The sequence below is a fragment of the Camelina sativa genome, chromosome 12 (genome assembly GCF_030686135.1).
Source record: "Camelina sativa cultivar CO46 ecotype springtype chromosome 12, ASM3068613v1".
Classification (NCBI taxonomy): domain Eukaryota; kingdom Viridiplantae; phylum Streptophyta; class Magnoliopsida; order Brassicales; family Brassicaceae; genus Camelina; species Camelina sativa.
Genome location: NC_141891.1, coordinates 40,885,006 through 40,901,573, shown reverse-complemented (window position 1 = coordinate 40,901,573; position 16,568 = coordinate 40,885,006). Strand labels below are relative to the sequence as shown.

General features: G+C 41.6%; 2 non-coding genes across 2 annotated transcripts; one reads left to right on the top strand and one right to left on the bottom strand.

The window, feature by feature from the left end:
* Nucleotides 1–8,194: 8,194 nt before the first annotated feature.
* Nucleotides 8,195–8,301, bottom strand: LOC147933417 (small nucleolar RNA R71). The gene has a single exon (XR_015576909.1). It is a non-coding gene; the product is annotated as a small nucleolar RNA R71 (small nucleolar RNA).
* Nucleotides 8,302–15,203: 6,902 nt separating this feature from the next.
* LOC147933416 (small nucleolar RNA R71) lies at nt 15,204–15,310 on the top strand. The gene has a single exon (XR_015576889.1). It is a non-coding gene; the product is annotated as a small nucleolar RNA R71 (small nucleolar RNA).
* The last annotated feature ends 1,258 nt before the right edge of the window (nt 15,311–16,568 follow it).

Below are 16,568 nucleotides of genomic sequence, written 5' to 3'. Positions count from 1 at the left end.
TATGGTTTTCGATCTATGTATTCCGAAGGCATGTCAAGTACAGAAATTTTGGTGTGATCAGCTATGTCTTTTCATTACATATTGCAGTTGTTATATTTATTTGACGATCAATGTGTGTAATCTTTTTTTTTCTTAGTTTATCATATACATTAAAACACCGTGATAGAAATACATTCATACGATTGGGGCAACCAGTTAGCTGCATGTTGGATATGAGTTTCGCCCCCAACATTCTAAGAGGTCCAAACAGAAGATTCTTAAGAAGTTTAGGGCCTGAAGATATGGATCTGGCTGCAGGGGCAAAATCATCATTTACGGAAAAGAATAAAGGGACTCTAGGTCAATTGCCCAGTATAAATACCAGATGTCATTGTCAGGGCTCTGGATCTGAAATCTGGGCAATCAGAGAGAAAACATCAATTATTCTCGTATTAACTGCGCTTAGAGCTTTGATTGCATTTTCTGTAAACCTCACTTCAATTCTACGTTAATAAAAGGACCAGTTCCGATCTATCCCTATTAATATTCGTATTATTTATATTGTTGAATTCATACATCAACAATTTGGCGCCCACCGTGGGGCTGAACGACATCCTTTCTTTTGACGAATAGAATCTGAAGACAAAGACGTTTCCAGAAAACCAGAAGCATTTCTCACAACAATCTCTCAAGTAACGAAGGCGTCGACTCCTTCACGCCACGCTCTCCCGCAGCCCACGTCGTGTCTCCTAGGCCGACCATATGGGGGCGCACCCGTGCGAGGACGAACCAGCTTCAAGGCGTCAACATAACCAAAGTAGCTACGGTTGAGGACGCGACACTTACTGACCGCGTAGCCGTAGGCGCTACGCGCGTCGCTCCAACAAATGGCGTAGCTATAGGCGCTATTGGAATGACCCGTAACCAGAATTGTGGACCGGACGGAGAAACGTGTCCACAAGACGAGAAGGAACCTCGAGAAAACAAAGACAAGAAAATCTTGAGAAAAGATTAAGAGACTTGCCGGAGAAGTTACCAAGTCGATAGATGACCCGAGACCGGGAAGGAGACGGGAATCGTTAGAGTATCTGGCGAATTGGACACAGGATGGTCGAGGTTGATGGAAAAGGACCAAAAGAAGAAAAATGGCCGTGGAAAAATGGCGAGGAAAAGACGTCATGGACGGGAGGTCCGGAGACGGATGAGAAAAGTGGATGTCACGGACGGGAGGTCTGGGGACGGATGAGAGAAGTCAAGTCTTGGACGGAAGGACTGAGAACTGATGAAGAAAGGTCGTAGTTTGATAAGAGGATCGAAGACCGATGAAGAGAAATAATCTCGAACGTAAAAAAATGTGGAATTTGCAGACAAGCGCGGGAGCTTGGGACGCAAGAGAGACGTGGGAAGGATAGAGGAAGTGGAAAGGTCTCTCAAGGACTGAGAAACGCCACGTGTCGCCATCGCATGCTCTCTCGCCAGAGAGTGAGATGCACGCGCTAGTGAGGGAGACTGGAAGCGTTTTGCATGCAGAATTAATTTCTCCCACTTGTCAAACACAAGTTGCCACTTGCCTAGACAAAGAACTCGACCAAGGGGTTATAATTAGCCTATTTGGTCTCTTATTTTCGACAAAGCCTCTCTCAAACACAAAACTCTTGCAAAATTTTCTCTCAACAAGATCCTTGAAGAAAATCAAGAGACTTCCAATGGAGGAAGAGGAAGAAGCTCGGCGGAGCTAGAGGAGGAAGAGAAGGCGAAGCGCTGTCGGATTTGCGGTGTGGAGGTGGAGCTCGACTCAGTCAATCTTCGGCCTAAATCACTGTGAGTTGAGGATATGACCCTAGATTTGTTGAGATTTGCTCTTGGTGTGAGTCTAGAGATTACATGAGCTTGGAGGCTCATGTGACCTTCTTGTTTATCTGGAGTGTTGCATGTTTATCTTTTAGATCTACATGGCAACAAGTTAAGATCTGGGGAGTAGACTAACATGCATGCATTTAGTATTGTATATAGTTTTGTTTGGGGATAAAAGATCATGCATGCATAAAGAATTGAGTGAGTTGGTTGCTTGCAAGATCAGATCCAAAATGGATGATCATGCATGCATCCTTTTTGTTGAATTTCTCAACCGGTGAGGGAAGAGAAATAAAGTGGTGAAATGGGTAAAAATTTGCAATAATTATTTGCGTAATTCTGAGAATTAATTTGAGTAGCATGCATGATAGAATTTGGAGAAAAATGGGGTTAACATCACATGCATGACTAGGAAAAATATTTAAGAAATGGTTCTTAATTTTTCTTGAGAGTTAAATGGGTTGCATGCATGTGGATGTGGTCTTAAATGCTTGAATTTTATTTCTTACATGTTAAGAATTATTGGGTGAATTTCTTGCTTCTTTTCTTGCATGTGTTGCTTGATTTCTTGCTTGAAATTATTGGTTGTTTAAGTACTTGATTCTTTGTGTTGGTATACTTAGAATAAGTACTTGTCTAGCTAGTTCTCATGTGTCATGTTGGACTAGCTATCGACTTCTGTCCCCAAGTAAATGTGGAGTTCCGGCGAGTTAACCTTGGAGGTTTCGTGGCTGGACAAATCAGCGTCTAGTGAGAGACGAGACCGATCTATTGCATGACGATGCAAGTGTGTGGTTATCTGGTTGGTAGCCTTTGTGGTTTCAACGCGGTGTGGATTGGGGAGATGGGACAGAAGGTCATTGGGCCCTACGTTACGTGTGTGAGATGAAGTTTAGTGTGTACCAAGGGTGGTAGCATCACTAGTGCTTTCGTTCTCATGAGTTTTGGGAGTTGTGTTGAGATAGCCTATGGTGGCTATGAGTCTAGAAGTGTCATGTTGAGTCATTTCTAGATCTTGCATGTTGTGTGTTGTGGTTTGATTGCTTGATTGTTTGATTGCTTGATTGCTTGATTGCTTGATTGCTTGATTGCTTGATTGCTTGATTGCTTGTTTGCTTGATTGCTTGATTGCTTGATTGCTTGATTGCTTGTTTGCTTACTTGCTTGCTAATCGCTTCCGAATAGCGCGATTCTGATTGTGGTTGTGGGTAGTTGGTTTGGGAGTAGTTGGATTAAGAGGATTGCATGTTAGAGAGTCACCCAACTCACTGAGTAATCGTGGATTACTCACTCCTCTCCTTGGACTGTTTTCTTGCAGGGAAAGTAAGTGGGTTGAGTTGGGCAACTAGGAAAAATCGGATAGGATGTTTTGTGCTGTGTGACTGCTTGATTAAAGCTTCTCGTATTTTTTTTTGACATGCATTTCTTCAAAATGGATCCAACTGTTTTTACTTTGTATACTCGTTTTTGAATGCAAACATTATACATAAGTAAATCGAGCTATTTTCTATATAATCGGACAAGTGGAAAGCCGGAGGTGTATGTGTAGCGGGTAGGTGGCGGCTAGTGGACTGGTTGGGGAATCTAATTCGTTGGTGGAACCTCGACTGGACTACAGGCTGTCAACCTCTTTGTGACGTCCTTCCGGACCAGTCCGCGGTTTTTCCGGTCGAGTGACGGACGCGGTTTGGGAGCGTTACAGCTACACCTCCATTTGTGTAGCCGCTGGCATCAATCCAACCGACCGCAAAGCCGTAGGCGCTACGCGTGTCGCTCTAACCATTTGCGTAGCCAACGGCGCTATCCCTCCTGATCGTGTAGCTGCTGGCGACACTCTAACCACCCGCGAAGCTGTAGGTGCTACGCACGCCACTCAACCACATAACACACCCGGACACGTTACTATCAATCAAACCGCGCTTGATGAAGTCGTACGGAGGGTCCTGGACCGGATGAGAGGCCAAGCAGCGCAAATGGCATCTCAAAGACAAAGCGACCACGCAAGGCGCCATAGGTGACGATTTGAACCTCGACATGAACGGGATGAAGAAACGCTGACACCGCACATGCCGTACGCTAAGCACCACGCCAATGGAAGGCCCCGACTCTCGTCAATCATCGTTGTACCTAACGGCAAACAACCCAGAGTACATTTCGTGGCAACCCAGAACTTGGTGGATCAAACGCACTTAGCCGAATCAGACCAAGGACGCCGAGAAGCGCGCTTTACAGCGAGACCTTCAATAGATGCAAGCTCAGCTGAAGAATATTACATCTCAGATGCACCATGCAACAAGCGCGGCACTAGAGCTGGAAACCCTACTGGCAGAGGCGTGATGTTCGCCTTTCACAACAAGAGTCTCAGGAATTAGAGTCAGGCACAACTCCAACAACAACAAGAACAAGCCAATTCCTTACGATGGGAAGGGAGACCCCACAGTCTTTCTCAAATCGATGGCCATCCACATCAATCGGTCGTATTTCTCACCTGAGGAAGAAGACGCGGGAAGCTGTCAGTTGTTCGTTGAGAGTCTGTCTGGCGAGCCACTCAATTGGTTTTCAAGACTTGAAGCCAACTTGATCGATGGATACGAAGTCTTGACAAGCGCATTCATTCAGCATCACCAGTGTTTCACGCACGTGCCTGCATTGAATGCCAACCTGTGGAGAATGAATCAGAAGCCTAACGAGTCATTACGGACTTTCATAGAAAGGTTTAAAGCTGTCATATCACAGCTTGCCATAAGTGACGACGCCGCCATCGGTGCGTTGAAAAACGCGCTCGCTCATGGAAATAGATTCAAGGAAGACCTAACAATCCTGCCCGTCATGAGTTTGGGTGAAGTGCTTGCACAATCAAACCGGTACATCCAAGTCAAGGAGGATGTTAGAAACCCGGACCAACCAAATGTGGCGGAAAAGGCACCCGAAAAAGTCCCAAGCTCAAAAAGCAAAACTATAGACAAGTACTACGAGCCACGCCAGCATTACAATAGGGAATACACCAGGGGCAAAAAAGGAAGGAAAGCCACGATGTTCGCTATCGATGGAAAAGAGCAACAACAAAGTAAGCTTGGAATAAGTACTATTGCGAATCCGACGGTCCCAGCTACAAAGGCAAGTGCAGCTACTGCGAATTCCACAAATTTGGCGGACATTCTATTGAAGAGTGCAAAACACTTCAAATGCTACTCCTTCACAAGTACCAGCGAGGTGACATCGATGTAGAGTGAGAGCGGCGAAGGGTCAACACACACAAGGATAACCCGTACTGCTTGGCAGACAAGCAGCAACATGACAGGGAATGCATAGAAGAAGCTGTACGAGATGATTGGGCCCCAGAAGTCGCACGCCTACCTCCTCTTCCATAACAAACTCATAACACAAGAGACCGTGACGACGCTCCAGTCCCTCGCCGAAGGATCAACATGATCATGGGCGGACTATCTACATGCCGCGAGGAAGAAACGAAGTGCAACTGGCCCTCAAATAGCAACACTGCCAAGAAACCCTCTGACCCTACAATCTTCACCGACAAGGATGCACGCAACGCAAGTCCAAACAATGATCCGCTGGTCGTGGAGATGGTGATCGGGGAAAGTTCGGTGACAAGGATCCTCATTGATACCAGAAGCTCGGTGAATGTGATATTCAAAGAAGTGTTAATCCAGATGGTGATCAATCTCCGCAACACAGTCGCCGATACGTAGCCTCTGACAGGATTCAACGGTGATACCATCATGACTGTCAGAACCATAATGCTCCCGATCTACGTCGGTGGCATAATGCAATGCTTCAACTTCACAATAGTGGATAACCCATCGTCTACAATGTCATTCTGGGAACACCATGACTCCATAAGATGCATGCTGTCGCATCAACTTATCATCAATGCGTCAAGTTTCCAAACGCGTACGGTATCTACACATTGCGCGAAGATCCATTGATAGCGCGAATGTGCTTCATCATTGAGAAGAAGATGCAAAATGCAAGGGCGTTCGTGATTGCCAAATCAGCTCCGCTGCGAGATCCACGCACACTGCTTCCAAAAGAATCTGTGATCCAAATGAACATCGATTTTTCCGATCCCAAACGTTGCGTAGGCATTGGCGCCGAGCTACCCTTAGCACTGAGGGACGAGCTTGTCCAGTTTCTTCGTCAGAACGCAACCACGTTTGCATGGACGATAGATCACATGACTGGAATCAACCCTAGCATAACTAGTCACGAGCTCAACGTGGATCCAACTTACAAACTTGTTAAACAAAAGCGTCAAAAGCTTGGTGAGTTGATATATCATGGTTTTTGTGGTTATAACCATGATATAAGGAGTCTTTTAGTGTCTTTTCATTTGTTTCTAGATTGTTTTTGAGTCTTTACAGGTTTTTAGCATGAAAGGAGCAAAATGGAGCAATTTGGATGATTCTGGAGCATTTAACCAGAGGAAATCAATTTGGAGTCTGATCCTATGAGGAGCATTGACCGACACCACACAAGAGGGCATCGATCGACACCCCTCTCTGCCGACTCAAGACCCAAGTTTTGGAAAATTTACAAAAGTTGCCCAAAGTCTTCCATAATTGCAACATAAGTCCTTGACGTGTTTTAGGACATACATATATAGTTTTTAGGTTTTTAAAACCCTTAAGTTTTATTCTATCAAGTTTTATTTTTCTGCAACCCTGTGAGATTTTGAGAGCTTTTTGGGGAGAGAGATATCTGCTTTGTAGAGAAGAATTCTTGAACTCCTTCTTACTCTTTTTAATCTCTGTTGCTTATTATTCAGAAAGATGTTTTGTTCTTCATTGATTATGTCTGAGTAGTTTGCTTGTTAGGTTTAGGGTTTTTCATAGGGATTTTATGAATTATTAGATCTGTTTATTTAGGATTCTTTATCTATCTAGATCTTCATCTTATGTTGTTCTTCATATTAATTCTTGATTGATCACCTAGAATTAATAACGTAGGAAAATAAATTGATATGAGAATATAATTGTTTTCCTCATAAAACCTTTTGATGAGCAAAATTATTTCTTGCAAAGAGATTTGATTTAATAATTTTGTGAACAATCTAAACCTGATCTTATTGCTGATTTTTGACCTAGAATTTTACAAAGATATTTGGATTTTCTGTTTTTAAATTTAGATATTATTTGCAGTGAGAACTGATTTAATTTACAAAAGTGTTTAGAGTTCTAGATCTGTTCTTAATTGCTTGAATCCTAATTTATTGATTGATTTAATGTTTCATAATTTCCTGAGAAATTCTCTAAGCCTAGCTTATTGATCTTCTGAATTTACAACAGTTTTATTCAATATTTTGCATTGCTTTTATTTTAATTCAAATTAATCTGTTTAGCTTAATTATAAAACTCTATAATTTATTGTGTAGTCTTGAGTCATTGTGGAATTCGATCCCTATGTATTACAGTGATCTCTTAATTTGAGAGAGTAGCTCAGGGTTAAATTTGAGCATATCAAATTTTGGCGTCGTTGCCGGGGACTCTTTGATCTACCATTAGATTTGAGTTTTAGATTTTGTCTAAATTTTTATTTTTATTTGAAACTTACACGCTTTTGTTTTCCTTTCTCTTGTGTGTTTCAGGTGTATGCCTAATAAGCCTAACACAAGGAGCAACAAGACTGGTCCAATTCTTAAACTTTCAAACCAAGAGTTGGGAAAACTTGAGCGTGAGAACCGAAAAGCAGCAAATCTTTGAAGATGGTTAACCCAATCATTCTGATGCGAGATGAGGATGGTGCTTTGAGGGATCAAGAGGGCCACTTGCGCAATGAGCAGGGCCAAAAGATTGATGCTGAGGGCAATGTGATTGCTGAAATTGCTGTTGTCGACAAACCAGCTGATGGTGTCGACGGTGTCGATCGACACCAACAAGAGGGTGTCGATCGACACCCCCTTCCTGCGGACGGTCGTGGAGCTGCCAACCACGTCCAGAACCCAGTTCGAAGACAGGACCAAAACCGGGACTTGATCAGGACCATTGCTGACTACAACCGGGCTGATCTTGTGTATGAGAACCGGTCTGCTATTGTTCCTCCTCCATTCCAGATGAATGATTTTGAGCTGAAGCCTGCTTACTTTCAACTGGTTGGGCAGAGACCTTTCTCAAACCTGCCCCATGAAAAGCCTCTGGACCATATTGAGCACTTTGAGGATCTTGTGACCAGTATCAAGGCTAATGGAGTGACTGAGGATTTCATATTCTGCAAGCTCTTCCCATACTCACTTGCAGGAGAGGCATCTCAGTGGTTGAAGCAGTTGCCAGCTGGTTCTTTGACAAATTGGCATGATATCAAGGTGGTTTTCCTCAACCATTTCTATGATGATGCAATGTCAGATGAGCTGAGAGTCAAGATCTCTTCATTCAAGCAAGGACATGATGAAGCTTTCAAGGCAGCTTGGGTGAGATTCAAAGCATATCAGAGGGACTGTCCACACCATGGTTTCTCAAGGGTTCAATTGCTAAGTATCTTCTTTAGAGGGTGTGACTGGAAGTATCAATTAGCTTTGGATGCTGCAAGTCAAGGGAACTTCAAGACAAGATTTCAAGAAGATGCTGAAGTGTTGATTGAGAATTTGGCTTCTAGCAATAGCACTAAAAGAGCTGATGCTGAAAGAAAGAGACTGCATGGAGAGTTTGATTCAAACCAGCTAGCTTCTGTTAATGCTAAGCTGGATTCAGTACACTATCTTTTTATGGGTAAGAAGTCAGTCTAATTTGCTGCTGAAGTTGAGACATTTGAGCCATAGCCAGAGAATGCAGAGGAGAATGTCAACTATGTGTATGGATCTGGGTATCAGGGACAAAGATTCGGTAATCAGCAAGGCAACAGACCTTACAATGGTGACCAGAAGCAGCAATAGAACAATGGCTATACAAGAACATATGGGAATTCATCTTATCAGTCTCCACCTCCTAAGACTTCTTCTGAGAGTGGAATGGAGGCCATGCTTGAGCAGCTTTTGCAAGGACAGGAGCATTTGACAGTGACATTCAATGGAAAGATTGACAATGTCTACACTGAGCTGAATGCGAAGATAGAAGCATTGAACATTCATGTCAAAAAGTTAGAGAATCAAGTTATTCAGACTGTTGGGTCTGTCAAACGACAAGAGGGTTTTCTTCCTGGAAGAACTGAGTCAAACCCCAAGCATGCCTGTAATGCCATATCTGTGAGAGATGAAGATGCTGTTGAAATTGCTTCTGCCAAACTGGGTGAAAAATCGACAAAATCCTCGACTTCAGATGATGGTGTTGATCGACACCACCTGGGTGTCGGTCGACACTCATCCCAGACAAGCCCAGAAACTGCAAAATCTCAGGTTCCAGCTGTTGAGAGGGTCTACAAGCCTAAGGTTCCTTTTCTCAAGCCAAGAAAGTCCAAGAAAGAGATGGAAGAAGCTAGATGCATGGCAATGATGGACAAGGTGATGATTGAGATGCCTTTAATTGATGCAGTAAAGCTTTCACCACCTCTTAAACGATATGTGAAGAGAATGGTATCCAATGGTTTGAGCCCTGAAGAAGGAGCACTTCTTACAAAAGATGTCAGTGCAATTCTGTTGAACCAGCCTGTTCAGAGGAAGAAGGAGAGAAACCAGGAAGTGGTTGTCTCTAAGGAAGTGAGTGCAATCATTCAATGTAGGACTGCTAAGAAGTTACCAGATCCTGGAAGCTTTGTACTTGATTGCTCAATCTCAGCAGGAAGGTTTTCTCACTCACTTAGTGATCTTGGCTCTAGTATCAACTTGATGCCACATTCTGTTGTTGTGAGACTTGGGATGACAGAATTCAAGCCAACTCAGATTTCTCTAATCCTAGCTGATCGCTCCCGAAGAATTCCTGAAGGTGTTTTAGAGGATATTCCAGTTAAGGTTGGCAACTTCATGATTCCCACTGACTTTGTGGTGCTGAAGTATGATCAAGAGCCTAAAGATCCTCTCATCTTAGGAAGATCTTTCTTGGCTACAGCTGGTGCAATCATAGATGTGCAGAAAGGGCACATAACACTGAATGTGGATGGTTTGAGTATGAGTTTTGAGATGGATAAACTGAGGAGAACTCCTACCATTGATGGACAGACGTTTTCTGTTGAGAAGATTGCTCAGACAAGCTGCAGAGAAGCAAATTCACGAGCATCAGAAGCAATGTCGATAGACACCACCAAGAAGGTATCGATCAACACCCCTCCACGACCGAGACAGAAGAGCTCCAAAACTGATGTTCCAAGTCAGAAACCTGTTCCTAAACAGAAAGTCTCCCAATCCACACTCCAGAGCTCTCAGGTAAGGCCAAGGTATGCATCTCTTTCTCCTAAACTTCCTCCTATCATCAACAAGAATTTCAAAGAAATAAAAACTTTTTTGCAGTTAACCAAGCCACGAGATTATCGTAGAGCGCTTGTTTCTTCTGTTGATGATTTTGCAGGATAGAAAAAATACCCTCCCATACCTAAATCCCGCCCTGGTCCTGTTCCTAACATCCTTGGCAGACCTCATGCACCTAAAGCTTATACACCACCTTGGATGAAGAGGACTTCAATGCCATGTTCTGCTCCTCCGGATGCCTGAGCTCCAACACAGTCAAGCTAATGACTGAAAACAAGCGCTCAGTGGGAGGCAACCCACTGATAGGTTTTTCTTTTTCTTTTGATTTTGATTTTTATTTATTTTAATTTTATTTTTGCTTTCCTCTTACTTGATAACACTGGGGACAGTGTTGTTTAAGTCTGGGGGAGGTTAGTTACTAACTATATTTTCTGTTTTTGAGTTTCAGTTGTGTCAGTCAAAACCATAAAGTTTGAGTCAAATTTTTCAAAAATTTTCTTTTTGTCTTTGGGAATTATGATCTTGATTAATGATTTCTCTTATTTGGCTAACACTCTAATGATTATTTGTTTATGCTTGATCTCAGAACTGAAACTTAGAAAGACTATGAGCCTTATCAACAATCCTGAAAGCCCTTATTCAATGGATATCTGATTGATCTAACGTTGTCTCAACTTTTATCAGGATTTTAACCGGATTTAATCGCTTACTTTGGGGTTGGAAATTAGTGGACTAGACTTCTTCTTCAGGCCATACAAGATAGTGCAATTTTTCAAAGTATGTCTCCCCTCTCTCTTCCCTTCAGTGAATTTTTTTTTAAAAAGGGAATAAAAGATGAGATGATTTTGATCAGTTTAGAGAGGTAGGTAAATTACCTGTGACCTCATTATTCTACTTTTGAGTCAAATGATCACACAAAGCTTGGAAGCGAGGGGTAGGTAAATTACCAATGACCCCGGCATTCGCTTACACTTTTGATTAGAAAAAAAATAAGAAAAGAAAAAAAATTGGAAGTGAGAAAAGGGAGAAGAAAGGAGATGTAAGAAGAAAGTCTTGGCCTGAAAAGAGTCCATATGCCACTGTTCGATACACCAAGGTAAGAACTCACATGTACTTCCTTTAATTTATATAATGAGATGACAATGGAGATTTCAGAGATTCCAAAGGATTGTGGGATTTGAGTAAGGAATGTTGATGCTTATCATGGTTGAGTATAAGAAGTAAGTTCTTGAGTCAGGTAAATGAAGAGTGTGAATAAGAATAATCTGCAATTGAGTGAGTTCCCTGTTTTCAAACCTCTTTCACAGGTCTAAGTTTCTGTTTTGTTTGAGGGCAAACAAAGGCTAAGTCTGGGGGAGATGATATATCATGGTTTTTGTGGTTTTTAACCATGATATAAGGAGTCTTTTAGTGTCTTTTCTTTTGTTTCAAGATTGTTTTTGAGTCTTTACAGGTTTTTAGCATGAAAGGAGCAAAATGGAGCAATTTGGATGATTCTGGAGCATTTAACCGGAGGAAATCAATTTGGAGTCTGATCCTATGAGGAGCATCGAATGACACCACACAAGAGGGCATCGATCGACACCCCTCTCTGCCGACTCAAGACCTAAGTTTTGGAAAATTTACAAAAGTTGCCCAAAGTCTTCCATAATTGTAACATAAGTTTCTGACGTGTTTTAGGACATATATATATATATATATAGTTTTTAGGTTTTTAAAACCCTTAAGTTTTATTCTATCAAGTTTTAATTTTCCTGCAACCCTGTGAGATTTTGAGAGCTTTTTGGGGAGAGAGAGATCTGCTTTGTAGAGAAGAATTCTTGAACTCCTTCTTACTCTTTTTAATCTCTATTGCTTATTATTCAGAAAGATGTTTTGTTCTTCATTGATTATGTCTGAGTAGTTTGCTTGTTAGGTTTAGGGTTTTTCATAGGGATTTTATGAATTATTAGATCTATTTATTTAGGATTCTTTATCTATCTAGATCTTCATCTTAGGTTGTTCTTCATATTAATTCTAGATTGATCACCTAGAATTAATAACCTAGGAAAATAAATTGATATGAGAATATAATTGTTTTCCTGAAAAAACCTTTTGATAAGCAAAATTATTTCTTGCAGAGAGATTTGATTTAATAATTTTGTGAACAAGTTAAACCTGATCTTATTGCTGATTTTTGACCTAGAATTTTACAAAGAGATTTGGATTTTCTGGTTTTAAATTTAGATATTAATTGCAGTGAGAACTTATTTAATTTACAAAAGGGTTTAGAGTTCTAGATCTGTTCTTAATTGCTTGAATCCTAATTTGTTGATTGATTTAATATTTCATAATTTCCTAAGAAATTCCCTAAGCCTAGCTTTTTGATCTTCTAAATTTACAACAGTTCTATTTAATATTTTGCATTGCTTTTATTTTAATTCAAATTAATCTGTTTAGCTTAATTATAAAACTCTATAATTTATTGTGTAGTCTTGAGTCCTTGTGGAATTCGACCCCTAAGTATTACAGTGATCTCTTAATTTGAGAGAGTAGCTCAGGGTTAATTTGAGTATTACAGTCCCTAAGTATTACAGTGAACTTATATGCTCAAATTTAACCCTGAGCTACTCTCTCCCAAAAGCTCTCAAAATCTCTCAGGGTTGCAGGAGAAATAAAACTTGCTAGAATAAAACTTAAGGGTTTGGAAAACCTAAAATCACTATTTATATGTCCTAAAACACGTCAGGGACTTATGTTGCAATTATGGAAGACTTTGGGCAACTTTTGTAAATTTTCCAAAACTTGGGTCTTGAGTCGGCAGAGAGGGGTGTCGATCGATGCCCTCTTGTGTGGTGTCGGTCGATGCTCCTCATAGGATCAAACTCCAAATTGATTTCCTCCGGTTAAATGCTCCAGAAACATCCAAATTGCTCCATTTTGCTCCTTTCATGCTAAAAACCTGTAAAGACTCAAAAACAATCTAGAAACAAATGAAAAGACACTAAAAGACTCCTTATATCATGGTTAAAAACCACAAAAACCATGATATATCAACTCCTCTAGACTTAGCCTTTGCTTGCCCTCAAGCAAAACATAAACTTAGACATGTGAAAGAGGTTTGAAAACAGGGAACTCACTCAACTGCAGATTATTCTTATTCACACTCTTCATTTACCTGACTCAAGAACTTACTTCTTATACTCAACCATGATAAGCATCAACATTTTCTTACTCAAATCCCACAATCCTTTGGAATCTATGAAATCTCCATTGTCATCTCATTAGTCAATATTAAAGGAAGTACATGTGAGTTCTTACCTTGGTGTATCGAACAGTGGCATATGGACTCTTTTCAGGCCAAGACTTTCTTCTTACATCTCCGTTCCTCTCAACAGAAAAAGTCTGTCCATCAATAGTAGGAGCCCTCCTCAGCTTATCCATCTCAAAATTCAAACTCAAACCATCCACATTCAGTGCTATGTGTCCCTTTGGCACATCTATGATGGCACCAGCTGTAGCCAAGAAAGATCTTCCTAAGATGAGAGGATCTTTAGGCTCTTGATCATACTTCAGCACCACAAAGTCAGTGGGAATCATGAAGTTGCCAACCTTAACTGGAATATACTCTAAAACACCTTCAGGAATTCTTCGGGATCGATCAGCCAAGATAAGAGAAATTTGAGTTGGCTTGAATTCTGTCATCCCTAGTCTCACAGCAACAGAATGTGGCATCAAGTTGATGCTAGAGCCAAGGTCACAAAGTGAGTGAGAAAACCTTCCTGCTGAGATTGAGCAATCAAGTACAAAGCTTCCAGGATCTGGTAACTTCTTAGCAGTCCTACATTGAATGATTGCACTCAATTCCTTAGAGACAACCACCTCCTGCTTTCTCTCCTTCTTCCTCTGAACAGGCTGGTTCAACAGAACTGCACTAACGTCCTTAGTTAGCAATGCTCCTTCTTCAGGGCTCAAACCATTTGATACCATTCTCTTAACATAGCGTTTAAATGGTGGTGAAAGCTTTACTGCATCAATCAATGGCATCTCAATCATCACCTTGTCCATCATTGCTTTGCATCTAGCTTCCTCCATCTCCTGCTTAGACTTTATTGGCTTGGGAAAAGGAACATTAGGCTTGTAGACCCTTTCGACTGCTAGAACCTAAGATTTTGCGGTTTCTGGCCTCGTCTGGGATGAGTGTCGACCGACACCCAGGTGGTGTCGATCGACACCATCATCTGAAGTCGAGGATTTGGTCGAGTTTTCACCTAGTTCGGCAGAAGAAATTTCAACAGCATCTTCATCTCTCACAGATATGGCATTACAAGCATGCTTGGGGTTTGACTCAGTTCTTCCAGGAAAAAAACCCTCTTGTCGTTTGACAGACCCAACAGTCTGAATAACTTGATTCTCTAACTTCTTGACATGAATGTTCAATGCTTCTATCTTCCCATTCAGCTCAGTGTAGACATTGTCAATCTTCCCATTGAATGTCACTGTCAACTGCTCTTGACCTTGTAGAAGCTGCTCAAGCATGTCCTCCATTTTACTCTCAGAAGAAGTCTTAGGAGGTGGAGACTGATAAGATGAATTCCCATAGGTTCTTATATAGCCATTGTTCTGTTGCTGCTTCTGGTCACCATTGTATGGTCTGTTGCCTTGCTGATTACCGAATCTCTGTCCCTAATACCCAGCTCCATACACATAGTTGACATTCTCCTCTGTATTCTCTGGTTCTGGCTCAAATGTCTCAACTTCAGCAGCAAATTAGACTGACTTCTTTCATACAAGAAGATTGTGCACTGAATCAAGCTTGGGATTAACAGAAGCTAGCTGGTTTGAATCAAACTCTCCATGCAGTCTCTTTCTTTCAGCATCAGCTCTTTTAGTGCTATTGCTAGAAGCCAAATTCTCAATCAACACTTCAGCATCTTCTAGAAATCTTGTCTTGATGTTCCCATGACTTGCAGCATCCAAGGCTAACTGATACTTCCAATCACACCCTCTAAAGAAGATACTCAACAGTTGTACCCTTTAAAAACCATGGTGTGGACAGTCCCTCTGATAAGCTTTGAACCTCACCTAAGCTGCCTTGAAAGCTTCATCATTTCCTTGCTTGAATGAAGAGATCTTTACTCTCAGCTCATCTGACATTGCATCATCATAGAAGTGGTTAAGGAAAGCCACCTTGATATCATGCCAATTTGTCAAAGTTCCAGCTGGCAACTGCTTCAACCACTGAGATGCCTCTCCTGCAAGTGAGTATGGGAAGAGCTTGCAGAATATGAAGTCCGCAGTCACTCCATTAGCCTTGATACTGGTCACAAGATCCTCAAAGTGCTCAATGTGGTCCAAAGGCTTCTCATGGGGCAGGTTAGAGAAAGGTCTCTGCCCAACTAGCTGGAAGTAAGCAGGCTTCAGCTTAAAATCATTCATCTGGAATGGTGGAGGAACAATAGCAGACCGGTTTTCATACACAAGATCAGCCCGGTTGTAGTCAGCAATGGTCCTGATCAGATCCCGGTTTTGGTCCTGTCTTCGAACTGGGTTTTGGACTTGGTTGGCAGCTCCACGTACGTCTGTAGGAAGGGGGTGTCAATCGATACCCTGTTGGTGTCGATCGACACCGTCGACACCATCAGCTGGTTCGTCGACAACAGTAATTTCAGCAATCACATTGCCCTCTGCATCAATCTTTTGGCCCTGCTCATTGCGCAAGTGGCCCTCTTGATCCCTCAAAGCACCATCCTCATCTCGCATCAGAATGATTGGGTTAACCATCTTAAGAGATTTGGCTGCTTTTTGGTTCTCACGCTCAAGTTTTCCCAACTCATGGTTTGAAAGATTCACAGTAGGACCAGTCTTGTTGCTCCTTGTGTGAGGTCTAGGAGGCAGGCACCTGAAACACCAAAGAGAAGAAGAACAAAAACGTGTAAGTAGAAAATAAAAAGAAAAATTTAGACAAAATCAAAAACTCAAATCTAATGGTAGATCAAAGAGTCCCCGGCAATGGCGCCAAAATTTGATATGCTCAAATTTAACCCTGAGCTACTCTCTCCCAAAAGCTCTCAAAATCTCTCAGGATTGCAGGAAAAATAAAACTTGCTAGAATAAAACTTAAGGGTTTGGAATTATGTTGCAATTATGGAAGACTTTGGGCAACTTTTGTAAATTTTCCAAAACTTGGGTCTTGAGTCGGCAGAGAGGGGTGTCGATCGATGCCCTCTTGTGTGGTGTCGGTCGATGCTCCTCATAGGATCAGACTCCAAATTGATTTCCTCCGGTTAAATGCTCCAGAATCATCCAAATTGCTCCATTTGCTCCTTTCATGCTAAAAACCTGTAAAGACTCAAAAACAATCTAGAAACAAATGAAAAGACACTAAAAGACTCCTTATATCATG